Genomic DNA, 22,387 nt, shown 5'->3' on the forward strand with positions numbered 1-22,387 from the left:
CTCCCTTTAGCTTACATATTACTTAAGGTTACAAAAACAACCCATAATCGAAAGAAAACATTAACCAATTAAAATTTTACCTTTGCCATGGAAGAGAGCTATTTCCACGGGAATAAGAAGAAAAGAGAGATGGCCTTTTTGGTACCTTCATTTCCCCTTCCCCCTTTTTCTTTAATACCTTATTAAAATGAATTTTAAATTCGTTTTACCCCTTAAAGGACCAAAATACACTCTTAATTTATCCATTGATACAATTTAGTTCAAAACACTATTCTAATTCATTTTCTCATCTTTTACCATTTATTCAAATAAATCTTCAAATTTCTAATATTTTCAATATAGTCACTTACCTGATATTTGGGGTATTACACTTGCAGTCGTTGGTGCTCGAACCCATAATTTTTAGGAACAACAACGATTCCTTTAACCACCGAGGAAAAATATTCTTGAATGAAAATGGACTAAAGTGTAAAATATGCTGTGCTTTTATATAGCACGATACAAGTTACAGTACCAATTTACAAAATTTTATATCTTTTAATCTTAACTTATTTGAATATTATAATAATAATGATCGTTTTTGTAGGTTTATGGCAAAATTAAAAGTTTTAGATAGCAATAGTAGATTAAATATTTTCAATAACAATGAGAAAACATATATGGTGGTTTTGTTTGATTGAATGTTTAATATCAAAATATTATAAATATATAATTAAATTAAACAATTTACTTATATATATTTATTTAACATGAACTCATATTATTTATAATAACCTGTATAAAATAACAAGTTGAATAAAATATTAAAGAAAAAAGTTAATTTTGTAGAAATTTGGTTCTCTATAAAGGATGACAATAATATTTTTCATGCAAACTTGATATATATATATATATATGAATTGTTTTTATTTATTTAAATGTTATATCGTATAAAATATTTATTTGAAACTTATATAATGATATGATATTGTAAATTTTAAATTACAACAAAACTGCTATTAAATTATTCCTTTTTGATTATCTTTTTTTCTTCTATGTTTGATTTTCTTTTAAGTCCCCTCAGAATTGACAAAATTTAATTCAAAGATTCAATCTTATCTATGTTTGATTTGCAATATCCATCGTCAGATCAGTGTGGAATCAAAATATATTATTTTTATAAATAGTGGCTGAGTAACCTAAATGAGCGTACGTTGAAAGTCTTGTAACACCCCAGATTTGGGCTTGGTAGTTATCGGTAGTTAATAGTGGTTATCGGTAGTTAATAGTTTTAAGTTTGATAAAATTTTATCTCATCTTTATACAATTTTATTATTTCGTCTTTTAATTTTATATTAATTTATTTTCAATTATATTTTATTTTGCATATGTTTCATTTCAATCCCTGTTTGGTAACATTTTAAATTTTTTTATTCTAGCTTGTCATTTTGCATACACTATATGTTAGTCCTTATATTCAATACCGTATAATATATTTATATATTTTTCATTATTATATGAATATAATAGATATGTTTAATATATGTTTATGATATAATTTTTATGTAAATATCAAAGTATAAATGGGTCTTTATATTATATTTTGTATATTATAAATTTTATTAGATATGTTTATTTACAATTGTCATAATGTTATATTATATGTTTGTGTAATAAATAGATATAATTTTCCAATTAGTATATGTATATAAATAATTGTTAAACCGAGACAATAGCCATTTGTGAGATTAATCTACGGATTGAGTGATAAGAGTGCAATTTTTGAGGAATATTTGAATAAAAGGATATCCTTCGTTAGATTCATATTCTTATTTTTAAAATAATAATAATAATAATAATAATAATAATAATAATAATAATAATAATAATAATAATAATAATAATAATAATAATAAAATTTCATTTAAAATTAAAATATTTTCTTACAGTTCATGTATTTTAATTAGTAAATTTTACTGATGACTTTATTCATCATGCACATAACATTTATTTATGTTGCATTCATTAATCGTACATTTGATTTTGGTTTTATAAAATTGAAGGCACTTTTACTTTATTTCGAAGTTTAATGGAATCATATTCAGAGTTGCTTGATGTCTATTCTCATTAAATTTTGAAATAAAGGGACATTCTCTTTAAAATAAGACTCGATTGAATTAAATCCTTTTTGGTCGATTCAAGTATTTTATAAATTATTCACTCAATTTTAAAATTATCTGTAGAAATAAAAGGATCACATCTTATATTTATGTTCGACTATATAAAATTCCTCTATTTAGACAACATATAATCGACATGTACTGATCTAGGGTGTTGTGAGGTTCTCATCCTTTTCCATGTATAAACGACCCTTGAACCATTTTTAAATTGAATTTTTTGTTACACGTAGACTGCTTTCGTCTTTTAAAAGATTTTTTTCTTAAAATGTAACATTCCAAAACAGGGTTAGTGACTAAAATGCAAATTTTGAAAACTTTGTGCTTATTTTGAAATAAGTTAAAAGTTTAGGGATTTAATTGAATATATTCTGTGAAGGATTGTTTAGTAAAGATTGAAAGAAAGAAGGGTAAAATGGTCATTCGACAAGAAAGTTTTTTATCTTTCTTTTAGAGGTTATATAACACGTGGAAGGAGAGAAATTCTCCAGAGTCTTCTTCAGTTTCTTCTTCCTCTCCACCACCGTGGGTTCTTGCATAAGGTAAGTTGGTCTATAGTTAAGATTTTCTTTTGTTTTAAAGTTGGATTTTATTCTTGGGATAGTGAGAAAGCTTAAGTAAAGCTTAAGGTAGCTTAAAACTCTAAGATAATTAAGTTAGAAATGATTAAAGATGACATGGTTATAAGAGAAATCTTGGAATAGAGTTCATAACTAGAATTGGAAGTTAAATTTGACTTGTCATCCATCTAATTAAGACGTATGAAGTGTTAGAATTGAAATTTAAACATGTTGCAAAGTTGGTGTAATTCTTGAATTATATATGGAGGACAAGATTTTGAGGTTTAAAAGGTGATAAATGAGTAATAATGGATTTAAGTATATGGATTTGAGTTAGGAATAAGTAAGGGGAGGAAATATGAAGTTTTTGAGCTAAGTTGAGTAATTTAAATTGGAATTCTGGGCTAGTGTGCATCGGTACACATTCAACATGTACCGATGCATCAAGGGTAAATTTCCAGAAATTATTCTGTGTGTATCGATGCATAGGAAGTGTATCGATGCACCCCTTAAAATGAAAACATCGAATGTAATTTGTGTATCGATGCATAGTTAGTGCATAGATACACATGTTAAGGAATGTACCGATACGCTACAGAGTGTACCGATGCTTACCTTAAATAAAAGATGTAATCAACCTTCTTTTAGTTTAAGAAATGAACGATTAGAGTATATCAATTAGAATATTTATATGGATCCATGTATTGTGCAGATATCAACAGAGAGCAATGTTCGGACAAGGTGTTAAGTAATAGCCATCAAGATGAGATAAATAATTGGTATTGACTAGTGAGGTCAGGTGAGTGCATATTAGATAGTATATATTTAATGGAAATAAGACTTGCGACAAGTCTATTTCCTATAGTATTATGCATGAATTCATGACCATGAGCATGTGTGTATGAGTTATATGTTATTGTATGTGTGTGACATGATTGTATGAATATATGTTATTGTGATAAGATATAGGAACCGTTATAAGTGATATATATATATATATATATAAATGTTTACATAAGTTATATGATATTGATATAATGAATAATATGAATCTTATGATATGGGTTATATATGAAATATATGTGAACAAGATATGATATATGCTTATGTGAAACCATGCAAAGTGACATGAGCTATGTGATATGAATATATGAAATGATATAATGCCCATGTTATGGTAAGCAGAGCTAGAGGTATAGTTGGCATGCCAAGAGTCGAGGGTTCATAGGTTATTTGGGACATACAGAGGTCCTTCGGGACAATTTCACATACCCCTAGTGGGATCCCATACGAGCTGTGGTGATAGCATTGTGCACAACCTCAATATACTCACATATCTATTGTTCTCACATATGTACATGGGCTAACAAAGAGATAACAATAAATATATTACATGTAATGTATATGCTTTTATGATATGAATTGTATTATATGATTTATATGATGATGTGTGTATTGCTCGGTTAAATGAATCATATGTTGAGTAAAAGAATAAATATAAGAGGATATGATTATAAGATATAAATGATAGGAATGTTGATAGTGGAATAAGGTTAGCGATGGAAATAATGTGTGATATGTATATGTGTATAATTACATTGTATATAATGTTATATTGTTTTGGTGTGGCATCATGATATGATATGTTCATGCATGGATAAGTAGTTAGAGTTACTTTTATACGTTAATGCCTCACTAAGTCATCGATTTAGCATGTGAATGTTTCACACGTAGGTTTGGAAAGCGAGAAGAGAAGTAAAGAGGAGCAAGACAGGTCAACATTTTCCTTACGAATATCAGACCATAAACATATTAAATATATTTAATTTGTTTTATAGAACTTAGTTGGCATGTAGTTACAAGATTTGAATCGAATATGCTCTGATCGGTTTGTAAAACAATTTGATTGTATTCATTAATGTAAAGTTTTCATTTTCTCAAATGATAAATTTAAGATTTTGGTGGATTTTTAAAGAACAAAGTTATGAAAGTCAATGTGACACCTCGGACTCAGATCCTGGTCGGATACGGGTTAGGGTGTTACATTTAATGGTATCAGAGCTAAGGTTTAGCCGATTCTATGCTTAAACCGAAGGTAAAAGAGTTTTAAAATGAGTACATGCCAACACGGAGTAAAAAATTTCTGATATGATAGTGTAAGGAGTATGTTGTCTTACTAATAGCATAAGATTAGTATGATATAGTAGAAATTTGATTATAAGAATTGTTAAAGTGAATTGATAAGTGATAAACCTGATGGTGGTAGTAATTCACCTGCCTTGGCCAGGCAGGATGAAAGACATACACCTCAGGAAATGCTTTGGAACAACAAAGGTTGTTTTCAAAAAGTTAAAAACATGTTAGAATAATGTTATAAGGTCTCCACTGTTCTGAAGTAGAGAAGTTAGATGAAGTAGTTTAGCTACTATACGTATGAGTTGGAGTATGGTGAACAAATGTTATCATGAGAATGATAGAAGATTCAGTGATGTGGTTATTAGTTTAGAAAAGTTCGATAATAAGTATCTCGGTGATAAGTTCATCAGAATATGTATACATAGTTTATGAATTTGAAATAGGAGAATCATAATGTGTATGAATAAGAGAGCAGTATGATAAATTGAAAGAATAACAGTCAGTTAATTTGAAGGAAAATGAGGTAGATATGGTTTAGAAGAGTTTAAGAATGAGTATATTGGTGATTAGTTTATAAGACAGAGGGAGTTGGAATGTTGAGTTGAGCAAAGGAAATTGTATAGTGTATGAGAAAAGATTACTGATTTGATAAGTTAAGTAAATTATTGATAGATTAATTCCAAATGGAAAGAATATATATGAATGGTTTGATGAAAGTTTATGCTTTAGATTGGAAGAGCTGGTGCTGACTAACAGAGTTATGTGATAATAAGTGTATTAAAGTTAAAGGATTAGAAGATGATGTCAGGGTAAACTAACTAAGTATGGTGTGGATTGAGATATGATTATGTATTTTGATCATGGAAATGTAAGGTAATAGAAGAGACAAGGGAATAGTATTGTATATGAATAAGAGTGTGTTTGATAAGTGAGTAAATTACACTGGTTGGATTTCAACTGAGAAGATGTATATGATTAGTCTGATTAAGACTTATGCCTAGATTGAAAAGTTATTACTGATTAATTGTAATAGTATGAATAATAGAGTTATAAGATGTGAAGAAAAGACAAAGTTAAATTAATCAAGTGTGATGTGGATTTGAATGTGGTTGTGTATTCTGATTATATATATATGATGTAGGCAAGGAGATAAATATTTATATGTGCTAAAGGAAGCTTTAAAGAAGGAAATACAAGTACAAGAGATGGTAAAGAATGAGATTCTGTATAAGTGAAGTTGATTATCAAAGTTATGAGGATGTGATAAAAATCAGTAATCAGGGATAAGTATAAGCGATATGAAAAGAGTATGAGAGCCTGAAGAAAAGATATGATCTATGTTACAAGGAGATTTTGGTTTGTGCAGGAGTAAAGGGATAAAGAAATTAAATGAAAAAGGAAATTAAAGGATTAAGTATGACAAATGTTATGGAAGTGTAGATGATAAGTTTGATAAAGAAGTAAGAAAAGTGTACAAGGTGATGTGAAAAGATTGTTTGATTCCGTAAAGTATATGTTTGATCACATTTGAAGAATATTTAAAGTTGTTTTTTGGTCAAATGACAATGGAATAAAAGTTTGGTATTGTTATAAGGTAATTAGAGATTAATGAGGAAATAGATTGATTTATAATGTGGAGTGATGCGAATGGATGTTACTGTCTACATGATGAGTGACATTATATGGATTTTAGAAAGGTCAAAGAAAAATGTAGAATCGAAGGAGAGAAAAGACAGAAATAAACTGAGTTCTTTGAAAGTTGAAGGCAAATCATTGATTATAAATTGCGAAGGGATAAAGTGAGAAAACAACATGAGAACATTAAAATATGTTCATCGGTATGTGCAATGAACTTTGAGGATGAATTTTCTTAAAAGGAGGGGAGATTTGTAACATTCCAAAACAGGGTAGTGACTAAAATATAAATTTTGAAAACTTTGTACTTAATTTTGAAATAAGTTAAAAGTTTAGGGATTTAATTGAAAATATTTGTGAAGGATTGTTTAGTAAAGATTGAAAGAAAGAAGGGTAAAATGGTCATTTAATAAGAAAGATTTTTTCTTTCTTTAGAGGTTATATAACACGTGGAAAGAGAGAAATTCTCCAGAGTCTTCTTCAGTTTCTTCTTCCTTCCACCACAGTGGGTTCTTGCATAAGGTAAGTTGGTCTATAGTTAAGATTTTCTTTTTTAAAGTTAGATTTTATTTTTGGGACAGTGAGAAAGCTTAAGTAAAGCTTAAGTAAAGCTTAAGGTAGCTTAAAAACTCTAAGATAATTAATTTAAAGGATTAAAGATGACATGGTTATAAATGAAACTTGGAATAGAGTTCATAACTAGAATTGAAGTTAAAGTGACTTGTCATCCATCTAATTAAGACGTAGGAAGTGTTAGAATTGGAATTTGACCATGTGCAAAGTTGGTATAATTCTTGAATTACATATGGAGGATAAGATTTTGAGGTTTAAGAGGTCATAAAGTAATAATGGATTTAACTATATGGATGTGAGTTAGGATTAAGTAAAGGGAGGAATTTTTGTGCGTAAATTGGAATTCTGGGCTAGTGCGCATTTGTACACATTCAACATGTACCGATGCATCAAGGGTAAATTTCCAGAAATATTCAGTGTTATTGATGCATAGGAAGTGTATCGATGAACCCCTTAAAATGAAAACATTGAACGTAATTTGTATCGATGCATAGTTAGTGCATTGATACACATGTTAAGGAATGTACCGATGCACTACAGAGTGTACCGATGCCTACCTTAAATAAAAGATGTAATCAGCCTTTCTTTTAGTTTAAGAAATGAACAATTAGAGTATATCAATTAGAATATTTATATTGATCCATGTATTATTGTGTAGATATAAACAAAGAGCAAGTTCAGACAAGGTGTCAAAGTAATAGCCATCAAGATGAGATAAAGAATGGTATTGACTAATAAGGCAGATGAGTCCATATTAGATAGTATATGATATTTAATGGAAATAAGACTTGCACAAGTCTATTTCCTATAGTATTATGCATGAATCATGAACATGAGCATGTGTGTATGAGTTTATGTATTGTGTGTATATGGGAAATATATGCTTATGTGAAACCACGCAAAGTGACATGAGCTGTGTGATATGAATATGTGAAATGATATAATGCCCATGTTATATGTAAGGAGAGCTAGAGGTATAGTTGGCATGCCAAGAGTCGAGGGTTCATAGGTCCTTTGGGACATACAGAGTTCCTTCGGGACATTACAGAGGTCCTTCGGGACAAATTTCACATGCCCCTAATGGGACCCCATACGAGCTTGGGTGACAACATAGTGCACAACATCAATGTACTCACATTTCTATAGTTCTCACTATGTACATGGGCTAACAAGAGATAACTAAATATATTACATAATATATATGATTTATATGATGATGTGTGGATTGCTCGGTTAAATGAATCATATGTTGAGTAAAAAGATAAGAGGATATGATTATAAGATATAAATGATAGGAATGTTGATAGTGGAATAAGGTTAGCGATGGAAATAAGTGTGATATGTATATGTGTATAATTACATTGTATATAAGTTATATTGTTTTGGTGTGGCATCATGATATGATATGTTCATGCATGGATAAGTAGTTAGAGTATTTTTATACGTTAATGCCTCACTAAGTCATCGACTTAGCGTGTGAATGTTTCACACGTAAGTTTGGGAAAGCGAGAAGAGAAGTAAAGAGCAAGAAGTCAGCATATTCCTTACGAATATCGATCATAAACATATTAAATATATGTATTTTGTTTTATAAAACTTAGTTGGCATGTAGTTACAAGATTTGAATCGAATGCTCTGATCGTTTTGTAAACAATTTGATTGTATTTACTAATGTAAAGTATTCATTTTCTCAAATGACAAATTTAAGATTTTGGTGGATTTTTAAAGAACAGAGTTTTGAAAAGTCAATGTGACACCTCAGACTCGGATCCGGGTCGGATCCGGGTTGGGGGTGTTACATAAAACTTCTTCAAAAAGACATTTTATAGGTATTTGATTTACCTAATTGAAAAGGTCGATATCAACTCTAAAAGTTTTGGGCTTTTCACCTAAAGTCGAGAACATGTTTTTTAGTCATGTTTAAAGACTGTTCCGATATATATATATATATATATATATATATATATATATATACATATATATAATTATGTGAGTGAATGATAATTAACTCCACTCCATCTTATAAATAACTTCTTTTGTTTCTAATTAAGAACACTTGAAAATAGTACAAAAGGCATGATTCCCCATAAAAAAACTTAAAATGGGTAACTAAAATAAAAAAACTCTTAATCCATTATGGTCTCATAAAAGGTGCTGTTTAATAACAAAAGTTTCCTATATCTCTACGTTATCATTAAGTTGTCACATGAAGTCATGTTGCGAAAGGCCCCTTGTGCAGGCCCGCTCAAAAGATATATGGTCATATGTTATTTTCTAAATGAGATCCCTAAAATATTTTATAATAAGATAAAATTGTAAAATATCAAAATTTAAAAAAATGAAACTAGGATGGACATAAATAAGATTTTTTTTGTCCATTAAACACCATATAAATTTTTTAAGAAAAATTGATTAAAATTAAATTCTTGAGATAATAAGAGTGAAAATTAGAAGGGTTTTTGTTAAAATTTGCCATGAAAAAAAATATTTTTTCTAGGTTAGCGGAATTTTTTAAAGTGTGGAGCCCCTAAATTTTGAAACCTTTTGACGTATCACATACTACACTTGTCAATGGATGGGCCTGGGTGTGTGTTCACTCTTGGATGTTTTAGCTTACTTACAACCTCGGGGCTAGTCATAATTAATAGACTTCCTTTCACCTTAACAGTCCATTCTAGGTTTCCCTTTCTAGAATGAATTTTGTGTTGTTGACTTCATTAATCTCAACAAGGTTTGTTAAGCGTCATGGAAACGTACTTTGATTAAAACCAGATAAGGATGCAACATATACATGTAAACAAATTGAAAGAGGTTATATTTATGTTTGTTCGTTTAACTTTAGCCGAATGAAGACAACAACTAAACAAACTAAATTTCTTGTTCGTGTTGTTTGTTAAGAAATGAAACATTTGTGGTCATATTCGTTTTTTGATAAACGAAAACAAATGAACGAACATAAACAAAAACAAACGAAATGAACAAAAAATTAATTGGGTTTGTGTTGTGGAAATCGAGTAATTTCCCACACGAACGTAGTTTCAAAATTGATCTAAAATGTTAAGATTAAAACTACCTAAATTGAACAATAGAAAAAACCCATCAAACTATTGAATATTGAAATACAATGGTGAAAACCCAATAATGAAATACAAAATAAATAACAGAGAGAACACACACAATTTACGAGGTTCACGAAATATCGTCTACTCCTCGAGCACCCAATAGATGATAACTTCACTATCAACAATTTATTACAATAAATGAAATTCCTTAGAATTTCCAAAATATTACAAAGTGGGAGAATGATGAAAACAAATGGGAGAGAGAACTTTTTGGGATGATTTCAAGTGAAAGTGGTTAGGCCTATTTATAGTTGAGCTTCAAGGACCAAACTACAAATAACCTAATAGTTTAAGGACCAAAGATGAATTTTTCCATGTACACAAGTTGACAACTTACCAACTTAAATCAACTTGTAACATTTGGTATCCATCATAGCCACTTGTCGACATGAACTATTGATGCATTTAATTTGCATCCTTTTTTGACCAAGATAGTTGTCATATTTTAATCTTTGATGGTTGCAAAGTGAACTTGAATTCATGCCAATTTTGACTACCACTTGGACTTATCAAGTTGTAGGCTTGTAACATTACAAAGCGCACATAACAAATCTCCACCTTTGACTTGAAATTAACAAACCTACTCTTCTTTAACTCCTTAATCTAATGAAGCTATCTTTTATAGTGCCTCTAATTACACTCATAAGCGTTGTATATCCGAAGGTGCTCAAACTTTCAAGATGTTAATCAAGTTCAAAAACTAATTGAACTTGATTACTATTACCACCTTGATTATCATATCTACAGGATTTGTCTGTCACATTCTTTTGAAGTTGAATATTTCATTCTTCAAAGATCTCACGCACAAAGTGATACCTTAAACCGATATTCTTAGTCCTTGAATGGTAGACTTGATTTTTGCTAAGTGATAACGCTCTGACAGCCAATAGAGACAAATGTGAATTTGAACAACTCCTAAGTCCTCCATCAACCCATTAAGCCAAATTACTTCCTTCACAATCTCTAAAAAAGCCATGTATTCAATCTTTGTAGTAGACAAGGCTACTATACTATAAGGTAGACTTCCAACTTACTGGACTTTAGCAAGAGTAAACAAATACCCAATAGTTGATAACGCTTATCCAAATCACCAACATAGTCAGAATTAACATATCCAATCACAGGCTGACCAAGTTCTTCATCCTGTTCAAAAACTAAACCAACATACGGTTTTATCAGAGATACTGATAACTCTCCAAAAGAGTTATTATTTAGGACCTTTCACTTAGGTTAAGCTTGAACTTTAGCATAATTAGGATTATTTTAGGTTTATCATATTTTGTATAATTGAGAATTTGGTTGTCTTGGGCTGATTTTTAGTGTTTTTGTGAAAAAGGTACACAATCAACATTGGAGCCGATGCTACAACAAACGATGAGTTACCAGGTGCTTGACAGAACGTTCTGAAATGGGATAGTTGGTTGGGACAATTGCTATTCTTCTAATCATTACTTGAAACATGGATCAATCCCATTGGAGAGGCTATGGCTCCTTCCACCCATAAATAGGAGGGCCATTTTCCTTCATTTCATCATCATCATCATATTTTTATATTATCCTCTCCACACACCTTCCATATTTCTCTCACCATGGTAGCTTAGATTTCTTGCCAGGAAAAGTTGCAGCACACAGGATCAAGTTGAGTAGCATCAACAATCAAAGTAGATCACCTCTCTTCAACTGTTTCTCTTTAGCTGAGATACGAAAATAACATTAGTTTGGGGAGTTTTTATTATTTCATGGACGAATGTTGGTAACAAACTTAGGGGTGTGCATGTTATTATCCTATGTTTTGCTTCTATTTTATATGTTGAACTTCAAGATAATTTAGAAATATTATTATCTTTATGTTTGAATAATTGATGATGTTTAGAAATAGATATTGTTGATGATTCATACTACTTTTGATCTGAGTTGATTTTTGATTAGAATCAATCTTGCATGTTGAGAATCATGCTACTAATTTCTAACTTAGTTAATTATTTAATTACTTGAGTTAATGAGAATTGATTCTTTTTAATTAAGTGCAATTAATCTTTGTTGGACATATGAAATTGGATTTTTATTGCATTTGTATAGTATAATCAGCCAAATTCAATCATGGGACATTTGATATTTGACGTTCTACTCTCTGTGGGTTTGACATCTTCCACTTTATTACTTCATCGTCACGTATACTTGCGTAAATGCTGTAGCAATTTTGATATCATCAAGTTTTTGGCACTGTTGTCGTGGTGCAACTGTTTATATTAGAGTTTTTTTTTTACATTTAGTTACCTAGTTTAATTTATTTTGTAGGTACTTTTTTTATCTTAGTGTTGTGTCAGATAGCAGCGACTTGTTCCACTAGATCTTGAAATCGAAAGAACCTTCCACCGTCGTCTAAGAGAAGCCAACCATAATTGAATCAACATGGGTGACCAAGCATAAGGTCATAATGTCTTGCCACCATTACAACATTCTAGAGAAGAATAAATGCCACACAACATTGGAGTTGAGAAACAGTCATACTTCAATATGGATGATTGCAACCGGCCTATTAGGGAGTATACTGGATGACTTACACCCTGGAATGTGCGACTAGCCATTCAAGCTGCTAACTTTGAGCTGAAGCCAATGATGTTCCAAATGCTGTAATCCATGAGATAATATAGTGGTTATTTACCGAAATCCTAGAGCACACCTTAGGGCATTCATGGAGGTGTGTGATTCCTTTGTGCAATAAGGATTTCCTAAAGAAGCACTGAAACTGTTTCCTTACTTACTGTGCGACAAAGCTAGAGCGTGGCTCAATTCACTGCCTCGGTGCTATAATATCATGAAATGAGTTAGCACAAAAATTTCTGTTGCGCTTCAATCCGACCAATATGAAATGCAAAGATGAGGAATGAACTTACCTCATTCCAGCAATTTAAAGATGAATATTTATATGAAGCTTGGGATCATTTTAAGGAATTGTTGCGAAAGTTCCAGATGTACGATTTCCCCATTGGACGCAAATAAAGATGTATTATAATGGGTTAAAGATGGATACTCGCATGGTGGTTGATGCTTCAGCAAATGGATCATTGTTGGGCAAGTTATCAATGAAACATATGATATATTAGAGAGGATTTCCAAATGACTATCAATACCCCAATACGAGGAACATGTTTGGCAGACGTAATGCTGCAACAACGGACATTGATGCTTTGAACTCAATGGAATCACAAATCACAACATTGACTGATATGGTAAAGAAATTGCAAAGTCCAAGTGGAATGTATGAGAAAAATGTTTATACTCCTTGTGTTTATTGTGAAGATGCACATAATTATGATGAATGTCCACAAACCTCGAGTCTATTTATTTTTTGAGAAATTTTAACAGGGGTGATAATGTCAACCATTATAAGAACTCATACAATGCTAACTACCACAACCATCCTAATTTATCTTGGAGGAGCCAAAACGTTGCCAATTCCAATGTTGTGCAATCCAATTTTGGCAATCAAGAGCAACATTACAATCAAACCAATGACGCCACATTATAAGCAACCAACATAACCCTAACAAAGATAGAACTACCAAGGGCAAAATTCCAATCAAACTGCTAACCTGACCTCTCTTAAAGCTCTGATAAAGTAATACATGGGGATAAATCACATCATTGAGAGCACTGGAGAATCAAGTGGGGTAATTGTCTATATTTAAGAAATACAACCAGGGATACTGCCTAGCGATACTAAAGTTCCTAAGGCTCATGAGAAGGCTCATTACAATGATCATTGCAAAGCCATCACAACCTCGAAGTAGAATTCACACTGGGAGACCTATTGCTAAAAGAAGAAGAAGAATGATGAGAAACAAACCAAAGACAAGGAAGTAACACAAGTTACATCTATCCAGATGCTACAATAAAGGATGCTGGACAAAGTAGTAATTCTGGGTCAATTCCATCAACATCACTCCAAGCAGTGCCTCTTCATACCTGTGAGCCACAACCAACACGAATCAGCAGAATCCAAGACCTCCACCACCATTCCCTCAACAATTCTAAAACACTAAGAGGACTAACAATGCAATAAAGTCCTTGATGCGTTGAAGTAATTAATGGTAACATTCCATTGATTCATGCCTTGGAACAATATCGAACTATGTCAAATTCATAAAGAACTTTTAAAGAACATACTTAGTGAGTTCGAAACTATTGCACTCATTGAAAGGTGTAGCACCATGGCTATGAACAGATTGCCACCAAAGTTGATTGATCCAAGGAGATTTATTATTCCTTGTTCTATTGAAAATCAATCATTGCTACAACACTGTGTGATTTATTCTCTAACATTAACTTAATGCCTTCATCTATTTTTAGGAAATTTGGGATTGGTGCAACAACACCTACAACTATTACATTACAATTTGTTATCCAATCTATTGCCCATCTCGAAGGAAAAATAGACAATGTGCTAGTATAAATGGACAAATTCATCTTTCCATCTGACTTTATTATCTTGGATTGTGTAGCCGACAAGGATATGCCAATAATATTGGGCAGGCCTTTCCTTGCTACACTGTGAGCACTGATTGATGTCCACAAGGGGGAACTCACATTGCGGCTACATGACCAGAGATTACATTCAATATTATGCAATGCGATGACAAAGTTGAATGTTATGCTATTGACATTATCGAGGGAACAATGCAAGAACCCATGGATGAACGCTAAAGCATGTCTATTAAGTAAAGGATAAAACACTATGGTGGTAATTTACCGAACACATTGCTTCGATTTGGTCTATGATTTCAAGCCCGACTAATTTTTTACTTATTTTTATTTTAGTTTTCTTTAACAATGTTCTCTTAAGATATTTTTCACTTTCTTTTTCTTTATTTTATTTTATTTTTAGGTCATGTTATCACATTGGTCATCACACCATTATCTATCACATGCTATTTTTGCTTCCCAACGTCAGTTAGAGTTATAAATAGCCACTACTGTATAATATTCTCTTGAATTCCAAACTGCTATTAGTTCACAACATCTTCAACATTATTAGGGGAGTATTGCTGTCCAATCTCCCATGTTTTATTTCTAGTTTTTATTATTTTTGTTTACATGCATTGAGGACAATGCACCTCTAGGTTTGAGGTGTGTTGTTCGAGGGTATTGTTCATGTATATTTTGCATTTGTTCATATTGCAGTGTTTGATTTTATGCATTGTTGTTCATATATTATTATTACTTCATTTAGGATAAGATGTTGCTTTAGTTAATGAAGTTTTTAAACTCTTTTTGATGAAGTTTGATGATGAGAAAATTTATGTTGTGAAATGTTAAGGGAATGTGTTAGATTCTTTCTTATTGGAGTTAGGATTTATGAAAATATTTACACAATAGGTGTATGTTTCAATACTTCGAGACATTAGAAATAGTTGAACACTGTAAATCTCATATCATTAGTAAATATTGTAGCAACATTGAAATTTCAAAATGCTAGTGTAGCCCGAGACTACTCTAGTAAAAAAAAACAATGAAAAAATGATGATTTTCCAATCTGTTAGAGGTTCCCAACACTGGCTTCACATTAGACAAGAAAATATTGGAGTTGCCCGATATGGCTCCTGGAAATGAATAAAAAAATTGTTGCTACAACATTGAAAGTTTAATTAAGTGAGTAGGATCAATTTGCCCCCTAATTTAGCTAAGTATTGATTGCATACACATTGCTTACACACCACAACACTATATGGATTCTCATTTTTTGTAATATGAAACTGCATTCTTTAATTTAAGATCAGATATTGCTATCATATCTGTGGTAGCAATGAAAAATTCTGAGAACTGAAAAATGATTTAAAAATTTGAATTTGCTTGGTAGCACTGTTAATATTTGTATTCTTTGCATTATTGATTGAGACAAACAATACTTAGGTTTGGGGTGTGTGATAACTCTCCAAAAGAGTTATTTTTTGGACCTTTTCACTTAGGTTAAGCTTGAACTTTAGCATCATTAGGATCATTTTAGGTTTATTTATCATATTTTGCATACATTTGCATCACTGGGAATTTGGTTGTATTGTGTTAATTTTTAGTGTTTTTGTAAAAAGGTAAAAAATGCTGCAGCATTGGAGCCGATGCTACAGTAAGCGATGAGCCACCAGGTGTTTGGCAAAATGTTCTAGAATTGGAAAACTGGTTGGGACAACTATTATTCTTCTAATCAACACCTGAAACATGAACCAATCCCATTGGAGAAGCTATGGCTCCTTCTATGTGAGCCATTTTCCTTCATTTCATCATCAAATGTTATTTTCTCTCCACAACCTTCCATATTTCTTGCCATGGTAGCTTAGATTTCTTGCCAGGAAAGCTGTAGCACACATGAGTAGGTTAGTAGCATCAGAAGTCAAAGTGGATCATCTCTATTCACTGTTGCTATTCAATTGAGATAGGGAAATATCATTATTTTAGGGAGTTTTTGTTATGTCATGGACAAATGTTGGTAACAAACTTAGATAGTGTGCATGTTTATGTTTTTCTATACTTTGTTTTTATTTTATATGTTGTTGAACTTCAAGATAATTTTAGAAATATTATTGTCTTTAATTAATGATTGATGATGTTTAGAAATGGATATTGTTGATGATTCATACTACTTTGATCAGGGTTGATTTTTGATTAGAATCAATCTGCATGCTGAAAATCATACTACCAATTTCTAGCTTAGTTAATTATTTAATTACTTGAGTGAATGAGAAGTAATTCTTGTTAACTAGTGAAATTAATCTTTACTAGACATATGAAATTGAAATTTATTGCATTGGTATAATATAATTAGCCAAATTCAATCTTGGGCCATTTGATATTGACTTTCCACTCTCTTGAATGTCGTAGCAATTCCTGACACTTATTTCTCTTGATTTCATTATTTGATGTCAATCTTTCCTTTAATCTTTCAATTATATTTCCATTACTCTTCTAACAATTCTTTGTACACTCTTGCTCTATGTGGGTTCGATATCTGAAGCTTAACAACTTTCACTTTATTACTTGATCATCACGTATACTTGCGTAAATACTGAAGCAATTCTGATTACATCAGATACTGTAGAATCCATTTCACAACTTGCCAATGTCCTTTTCTAGGATCATGCATGTACATTCTCACAACTCCAATTACTTGTGAATATCAGGACGCGTACACACCATCGTATACATCAATCTCCCAGCTGCATTAACATTTGTAACTTTTTCCATAGACTCTTGTTCTTCATTAGTTTTAAGAGATAACTAAGAACAAAGTTTAAAATGAAAAGCATGTGGGATACTTATATGTTTGATATTTTTATTCATGCCAAAACATTGTATACCTTTCTCAGATACTGCTTCTAAGTTAAACAAGCTTTCCTCTATGTTTATCTCTGCTTATCTCTATACCAAGAATCTTCTTGGCCTCACCTAGATCTTTCATTTCAAACTCTTGATTTAACTTAGCCTTTAATTTTTCTATCTCCTTTTAACTATTCGAAGCGATTAACGTATCGTTAATATACAAGAGGAGATAAATAAAAGATCCATCCTATAGCTTTGCAATACACACAATGATCGTATTCACTTTCAGTGTTTTCTGGCTCTTTATAAAGCTATCAAATCACTTGTACCACTGCCTCGAAGATTGCTTCAATCCATATAACGATTAGTTCAGCTTACAAACTCATTTCTCACATCCACCATCTTTGTATCCTTCTGGATTAGTCATATAGATCTCCTATTCTAAATCACCATGCAAGAAAATAGTCTTTACTCAAGTTAAGCTAGCTTCAAATTCAATTATGCTACAAGGCCAAATATTCTAATGAGGAATGCTTTACAACAGGGAAAAATACTCCATTGTAATTGATTCCCTTCTTTTGAGTGTAGCCTTTAGCTACCACCTTGCCTTGTAGCGAACATCTTTCTTGCTAGAAGATCTGTCTTTCTTTGCAATATCCACTTGCATCCAATTACTTTTTTTAACTTTTTGATAATTGAGTCAACTTCCAAGTGTTGTTCTTTTGGAGAGTTTGCATTTCTTCATCCATAGAATCAATTGCATTAACTCTAGGATTATCGTTTATTGAAACTCCACCTGTGTTGGAGTATGCTCCACCTACTACGGAGTACAACTTGTCAGAACTGTCCCCGTGACTTTTTAGGGCTTTTTCAAGGATCGATCCAACTTAATTTTGGGAACATGTTGGGTTTTAAAATAAAATAAATACATGAGTTTGGAGTCGCCATCAACCTTTGGGTTATGTTAGTCGAATACCTAAAAATACCTTTTAAAATAATTTAAGAAATAATTTTAAAAGATAAAAATTTGATATGCGTTTGACCAGAATTCAATTTGAAACGGTTCGGGAGTCGGTTACGTGTGGGGAAGGATTAACACCCCTACAACGCCAAAAATTGGTACTTACATGATTATACGTCATATAAATATTGAAATTGTCAAATTCAAATAATATTTAAATTATGATATTTAAAAAAAAAAATAAAAGGATATATTTTATACGAATATCCTTGAAAATATATCCCTAGTCAATTAAGGGGATATTTTTGGATTCCTCGTAAAAATAGTATTACCCTAAATTTTAGATACAATATATAAAATAGATAAAAAACTTATTTAAAATATATAAATATTATTTTATTCGAGCAATCCCTAGAAACACACTCCTTATTAGTTAAAAGGGTATTTCATTAAATTACTCGTATAAAATATGCAAAAATTTATTCTAGTAAAATTTATAAATTTGTAAATAAGGATAAATATAAATAGTAATTTTAGGGATTAAATTATAAACTAATAAAAGATCAAGGCAATAATTGCAAATAATTCATATGTTAGGCACTTCAAATGTAGATAAACCAATAATATTATTTAGAATTAAAGATATTAAAATTTGGGGATTAAATTGTAAAATAATAAAACTTAGGACCGTAAATATAAATATACTCCATATGTACGAGAATCATAATTTACCTTAATCATTATTCAGGATTAAAACAAAATAAAATATGATGCTCAATTAAAATAAACAAACAAATAAAATAAAAGATATAAAAGGACTAAAATATAACACATGTAAAATTTGAAGACAAAATAATGTGTGAACTTTAATTTCAGTGACAATTGTAAAAGCACAAAGTAAAGGGGATGCGGGAATGATTTTCCCATTTGTTAAAATGCATATACCCCCTTAAAATGACATTGTTTAGGGAAGGGTATTAATACCCTTAAAATCGACCCTTAAGGACCCTTATCTCTCATTTTTTCATTTTCCACTCTCTCTAAAAGAGAAAGAGTGAGATGGTCTAGAATATCTCTAAATTCCTTACCGAAAGAAACCGACATCCGGACGGTCCGTACATCGGCGATCACCGCTGGCCACCATCCATGGTGGCCAAAGTTTGGAAAATGACACCAAATCAAAGCCCTTCACACCCTTAACCTAAATCCGCCCTCCTCTCGTCCTAAAAACCTTCAAAACACCATAGATTTATGATTTTACCTTGAACCGATACTCCAACGATGTTTGAAAGCTCTGGTGACGACGAGGTAAGCCTTTTCTCCTCGGTTTTTCTTCTTTTGTTTTTGTTTTTGAATGGTAGTTGGTTGTTGTATTTTTTCTCCTCTTTGTTTTTGCTCTCTATTTCTCCGTTGTAGTTAATTCCCTTCTTTTGAGCGTAGCCTTTAGCTACCAACCTTGCCTTGTAGCGAACATCTTTCTTGCTAGAAGATCTGTCTTTCTTTGCAAATATCCACTTGCATCCAATTACTTTTTTAACTTTCGATAATTGAGTCAACTTCCAAGTGTTGTTCTTTTGGAGAGTTTGCATTTCTTCATCCATGACCATTTTCCACTTATCACTTTCCAAGATTTGTATTGCTTCTTGGTAAGTGATAGGGATGTCATCATCAAGAACTGGAAGAGCTAGGCTACCATATCAGCAAATCGAGCAGGAGTACAAATTTCTCCTTAGCCTTGTAACTGCTAGTGGTCTGGTGTCTCCAATAGTTCTTGGGCTTTAACCTCTTTATCTTCTGATTCTTCTACTAGAATTGAAGAATCAGTTGTATTAACTTCTAGGATTATCGTTTATTGAAACACCACCTGTGTTGGAGTATACTCCATCTACTACGGAGTACAACTTGTCGGAACTGTCCCCGCGACTTTTTAGGGCTTTTTCAAGGATCGATCCAACTTAATTTTGGGAACATGTTGGGTTTTAAAATAAATAAATACATGAGTTTGGAGTCACAACCTTTGGGTTATGTTGGTCGAATACCTAAAATACATTTTAAAAAATTTTAAGAAAAATAATTTTAAAAGATAAAAATTTGATATGCGTTTGACCAGAAATTCAATTTAAAACGGTTCGGGAGTCGGTTACGTGTGGGGAAGGATTAACACCCCTACAACGCCAAAAATTGGTACTTACACGATCATACGTCATATAAATATTGAAATTGGCAGATTCAAATAATTTAAATTATGATATTTTTTTAAAAATAAAAAAGGATATTATTTTATACGTATAATCCTTGAAAATATCCCTAGTCAATTAAGGGGATATTTTTATGGATTCCTCGTAAAAATAGTATTACCCTAAATTTTAGATACAATAGATAAAAAAACTTATTTAAAATATATATTATTTTATTCGAGCAATCCCTAGAAAAACACTCATTTTTAGTTAAAAGGGTATTTCATTAAATTACTCGTATAAAATAACATGCAAAAATTTATCTAGTAAAATTTATAAATATGTAAATAAAGTATAAAAATTATAAATAGTAATTTTAGGGATTAAATTATAAACTAAGATCAAGGCAACAATTGAAAATAATTCATATGTTAGGCACTTCAAATGTAGATAAACCAATAATATTATTTAGAATTAAAGATATTAAAATTTGGGGATTAAATTGTAAAATAATAAAAACTTAGGACCGTAAATATAAATCACACACATATGTACGAGAATCATAATTTAACCTTAATCATTATTCGAGATTAAAACAAAAAAATATGATGCTCAATTAAAAAAAACAAAAATAAAAGATATAAAAGGACTAAAATATAACATATGTAAAATTTGAAGACAAAATTATAATGTGTGAAATTTAATTTCAGTGACAAAATTGTAAAAGTATAAAGTAAAAGGGGTGCGAGAATGATTTTCCCATTTGTTAAAAATACATATACCCCCTTAAAATGACGTCGTTTGGGGAGGGGTATTAATACCCTTAAAATCGACCCTTAAGGGCCATTATCTCTCATTTTTTCATTTTCCACTCTCTCTAAAAGAGAACAGAGTGAGATGGTCTAGAATCTCTCTAAATTACTTACCGGAAGGAAACCGACATCCGACCGGTCGTCGTACATCGGCGATCACCGCTGGCCACCATCGTTGGTGGCCAAAGTTTGGAAAATGACACCAAATCAAAGCCCTTCACACCCTTAACCTAAATTTGCCCTTCTCTCGTCCTAAAAACCTTCAAAACACCATAGATCTATGAGTTTACCTTTGAACCGACGACACTCCAACGATGTTTGAAAGCTCTGGTGACGACGAGGTAAGCCTTTTCTCCTCGGTTTTCTTCTTTTGTTTTTGTTTTTGAATGGTAATTGGTTGCTGTATTTTTTCTCCTCTTTGTTTTTTCTCTCTATTTCTCCGTTTTCTCTCTCAATTTTCTGTTTCGAATCTATGCTCCTCCTTCATTTCTATTTTTTCTCTGTTCAAATGGTTATTGGTTATTTTTCTTGTAGGTTTGGGGTTCCTTATATAAGAACCAGTGGCCTCCCCTTTGGATCGGTAAGAGGGATGAACCCCTTTGAGTCACCGGTCTATGGCGGTGACTACGACTAGCTGGGTTCATTTAATGTACCCAGATCTTCTAGATCTGGCCAGTAGTCTTCAACGGCGACGACTTACGTGGCGGTGACTGAGAGGAACATCTGGCGGCGACATCTCATTCTTGGGCTAGGTGACATCATCTCATGGCCCTAGGGTTGTGATGAAACCCTAGGGTTTATTATCTGGACCAATATAAACCGTTGGATCTCTCATAGATCTAACAGTTGAGGGATGGCAGTTGGAAGCTAAATGTGGAAAACCCTAACTGGTTATAGGCCTACTGGGTTATCTTCGGGTTTAGGCCTTCGACTTGTGATGT

This window comes from Hibiscus syriacus, unplaced genomic scaffold (genome assembly GCF_006381635.1).
Source record: "Hibiscus syriacus cultivar Baekdansim isolate YM2019G1 unplaced genomic scaffold, ASM638163v2 tig00110006_pilon, whole genome shotgun sequence".
Taxonomy (NCBI): domain Eukaryota; kingdom Viridiplantae; phylum Streptophyta; class Magnoliopsida; order Malvales; family Malvaceae; genus Hibiscus; species Hibiscus syriacus.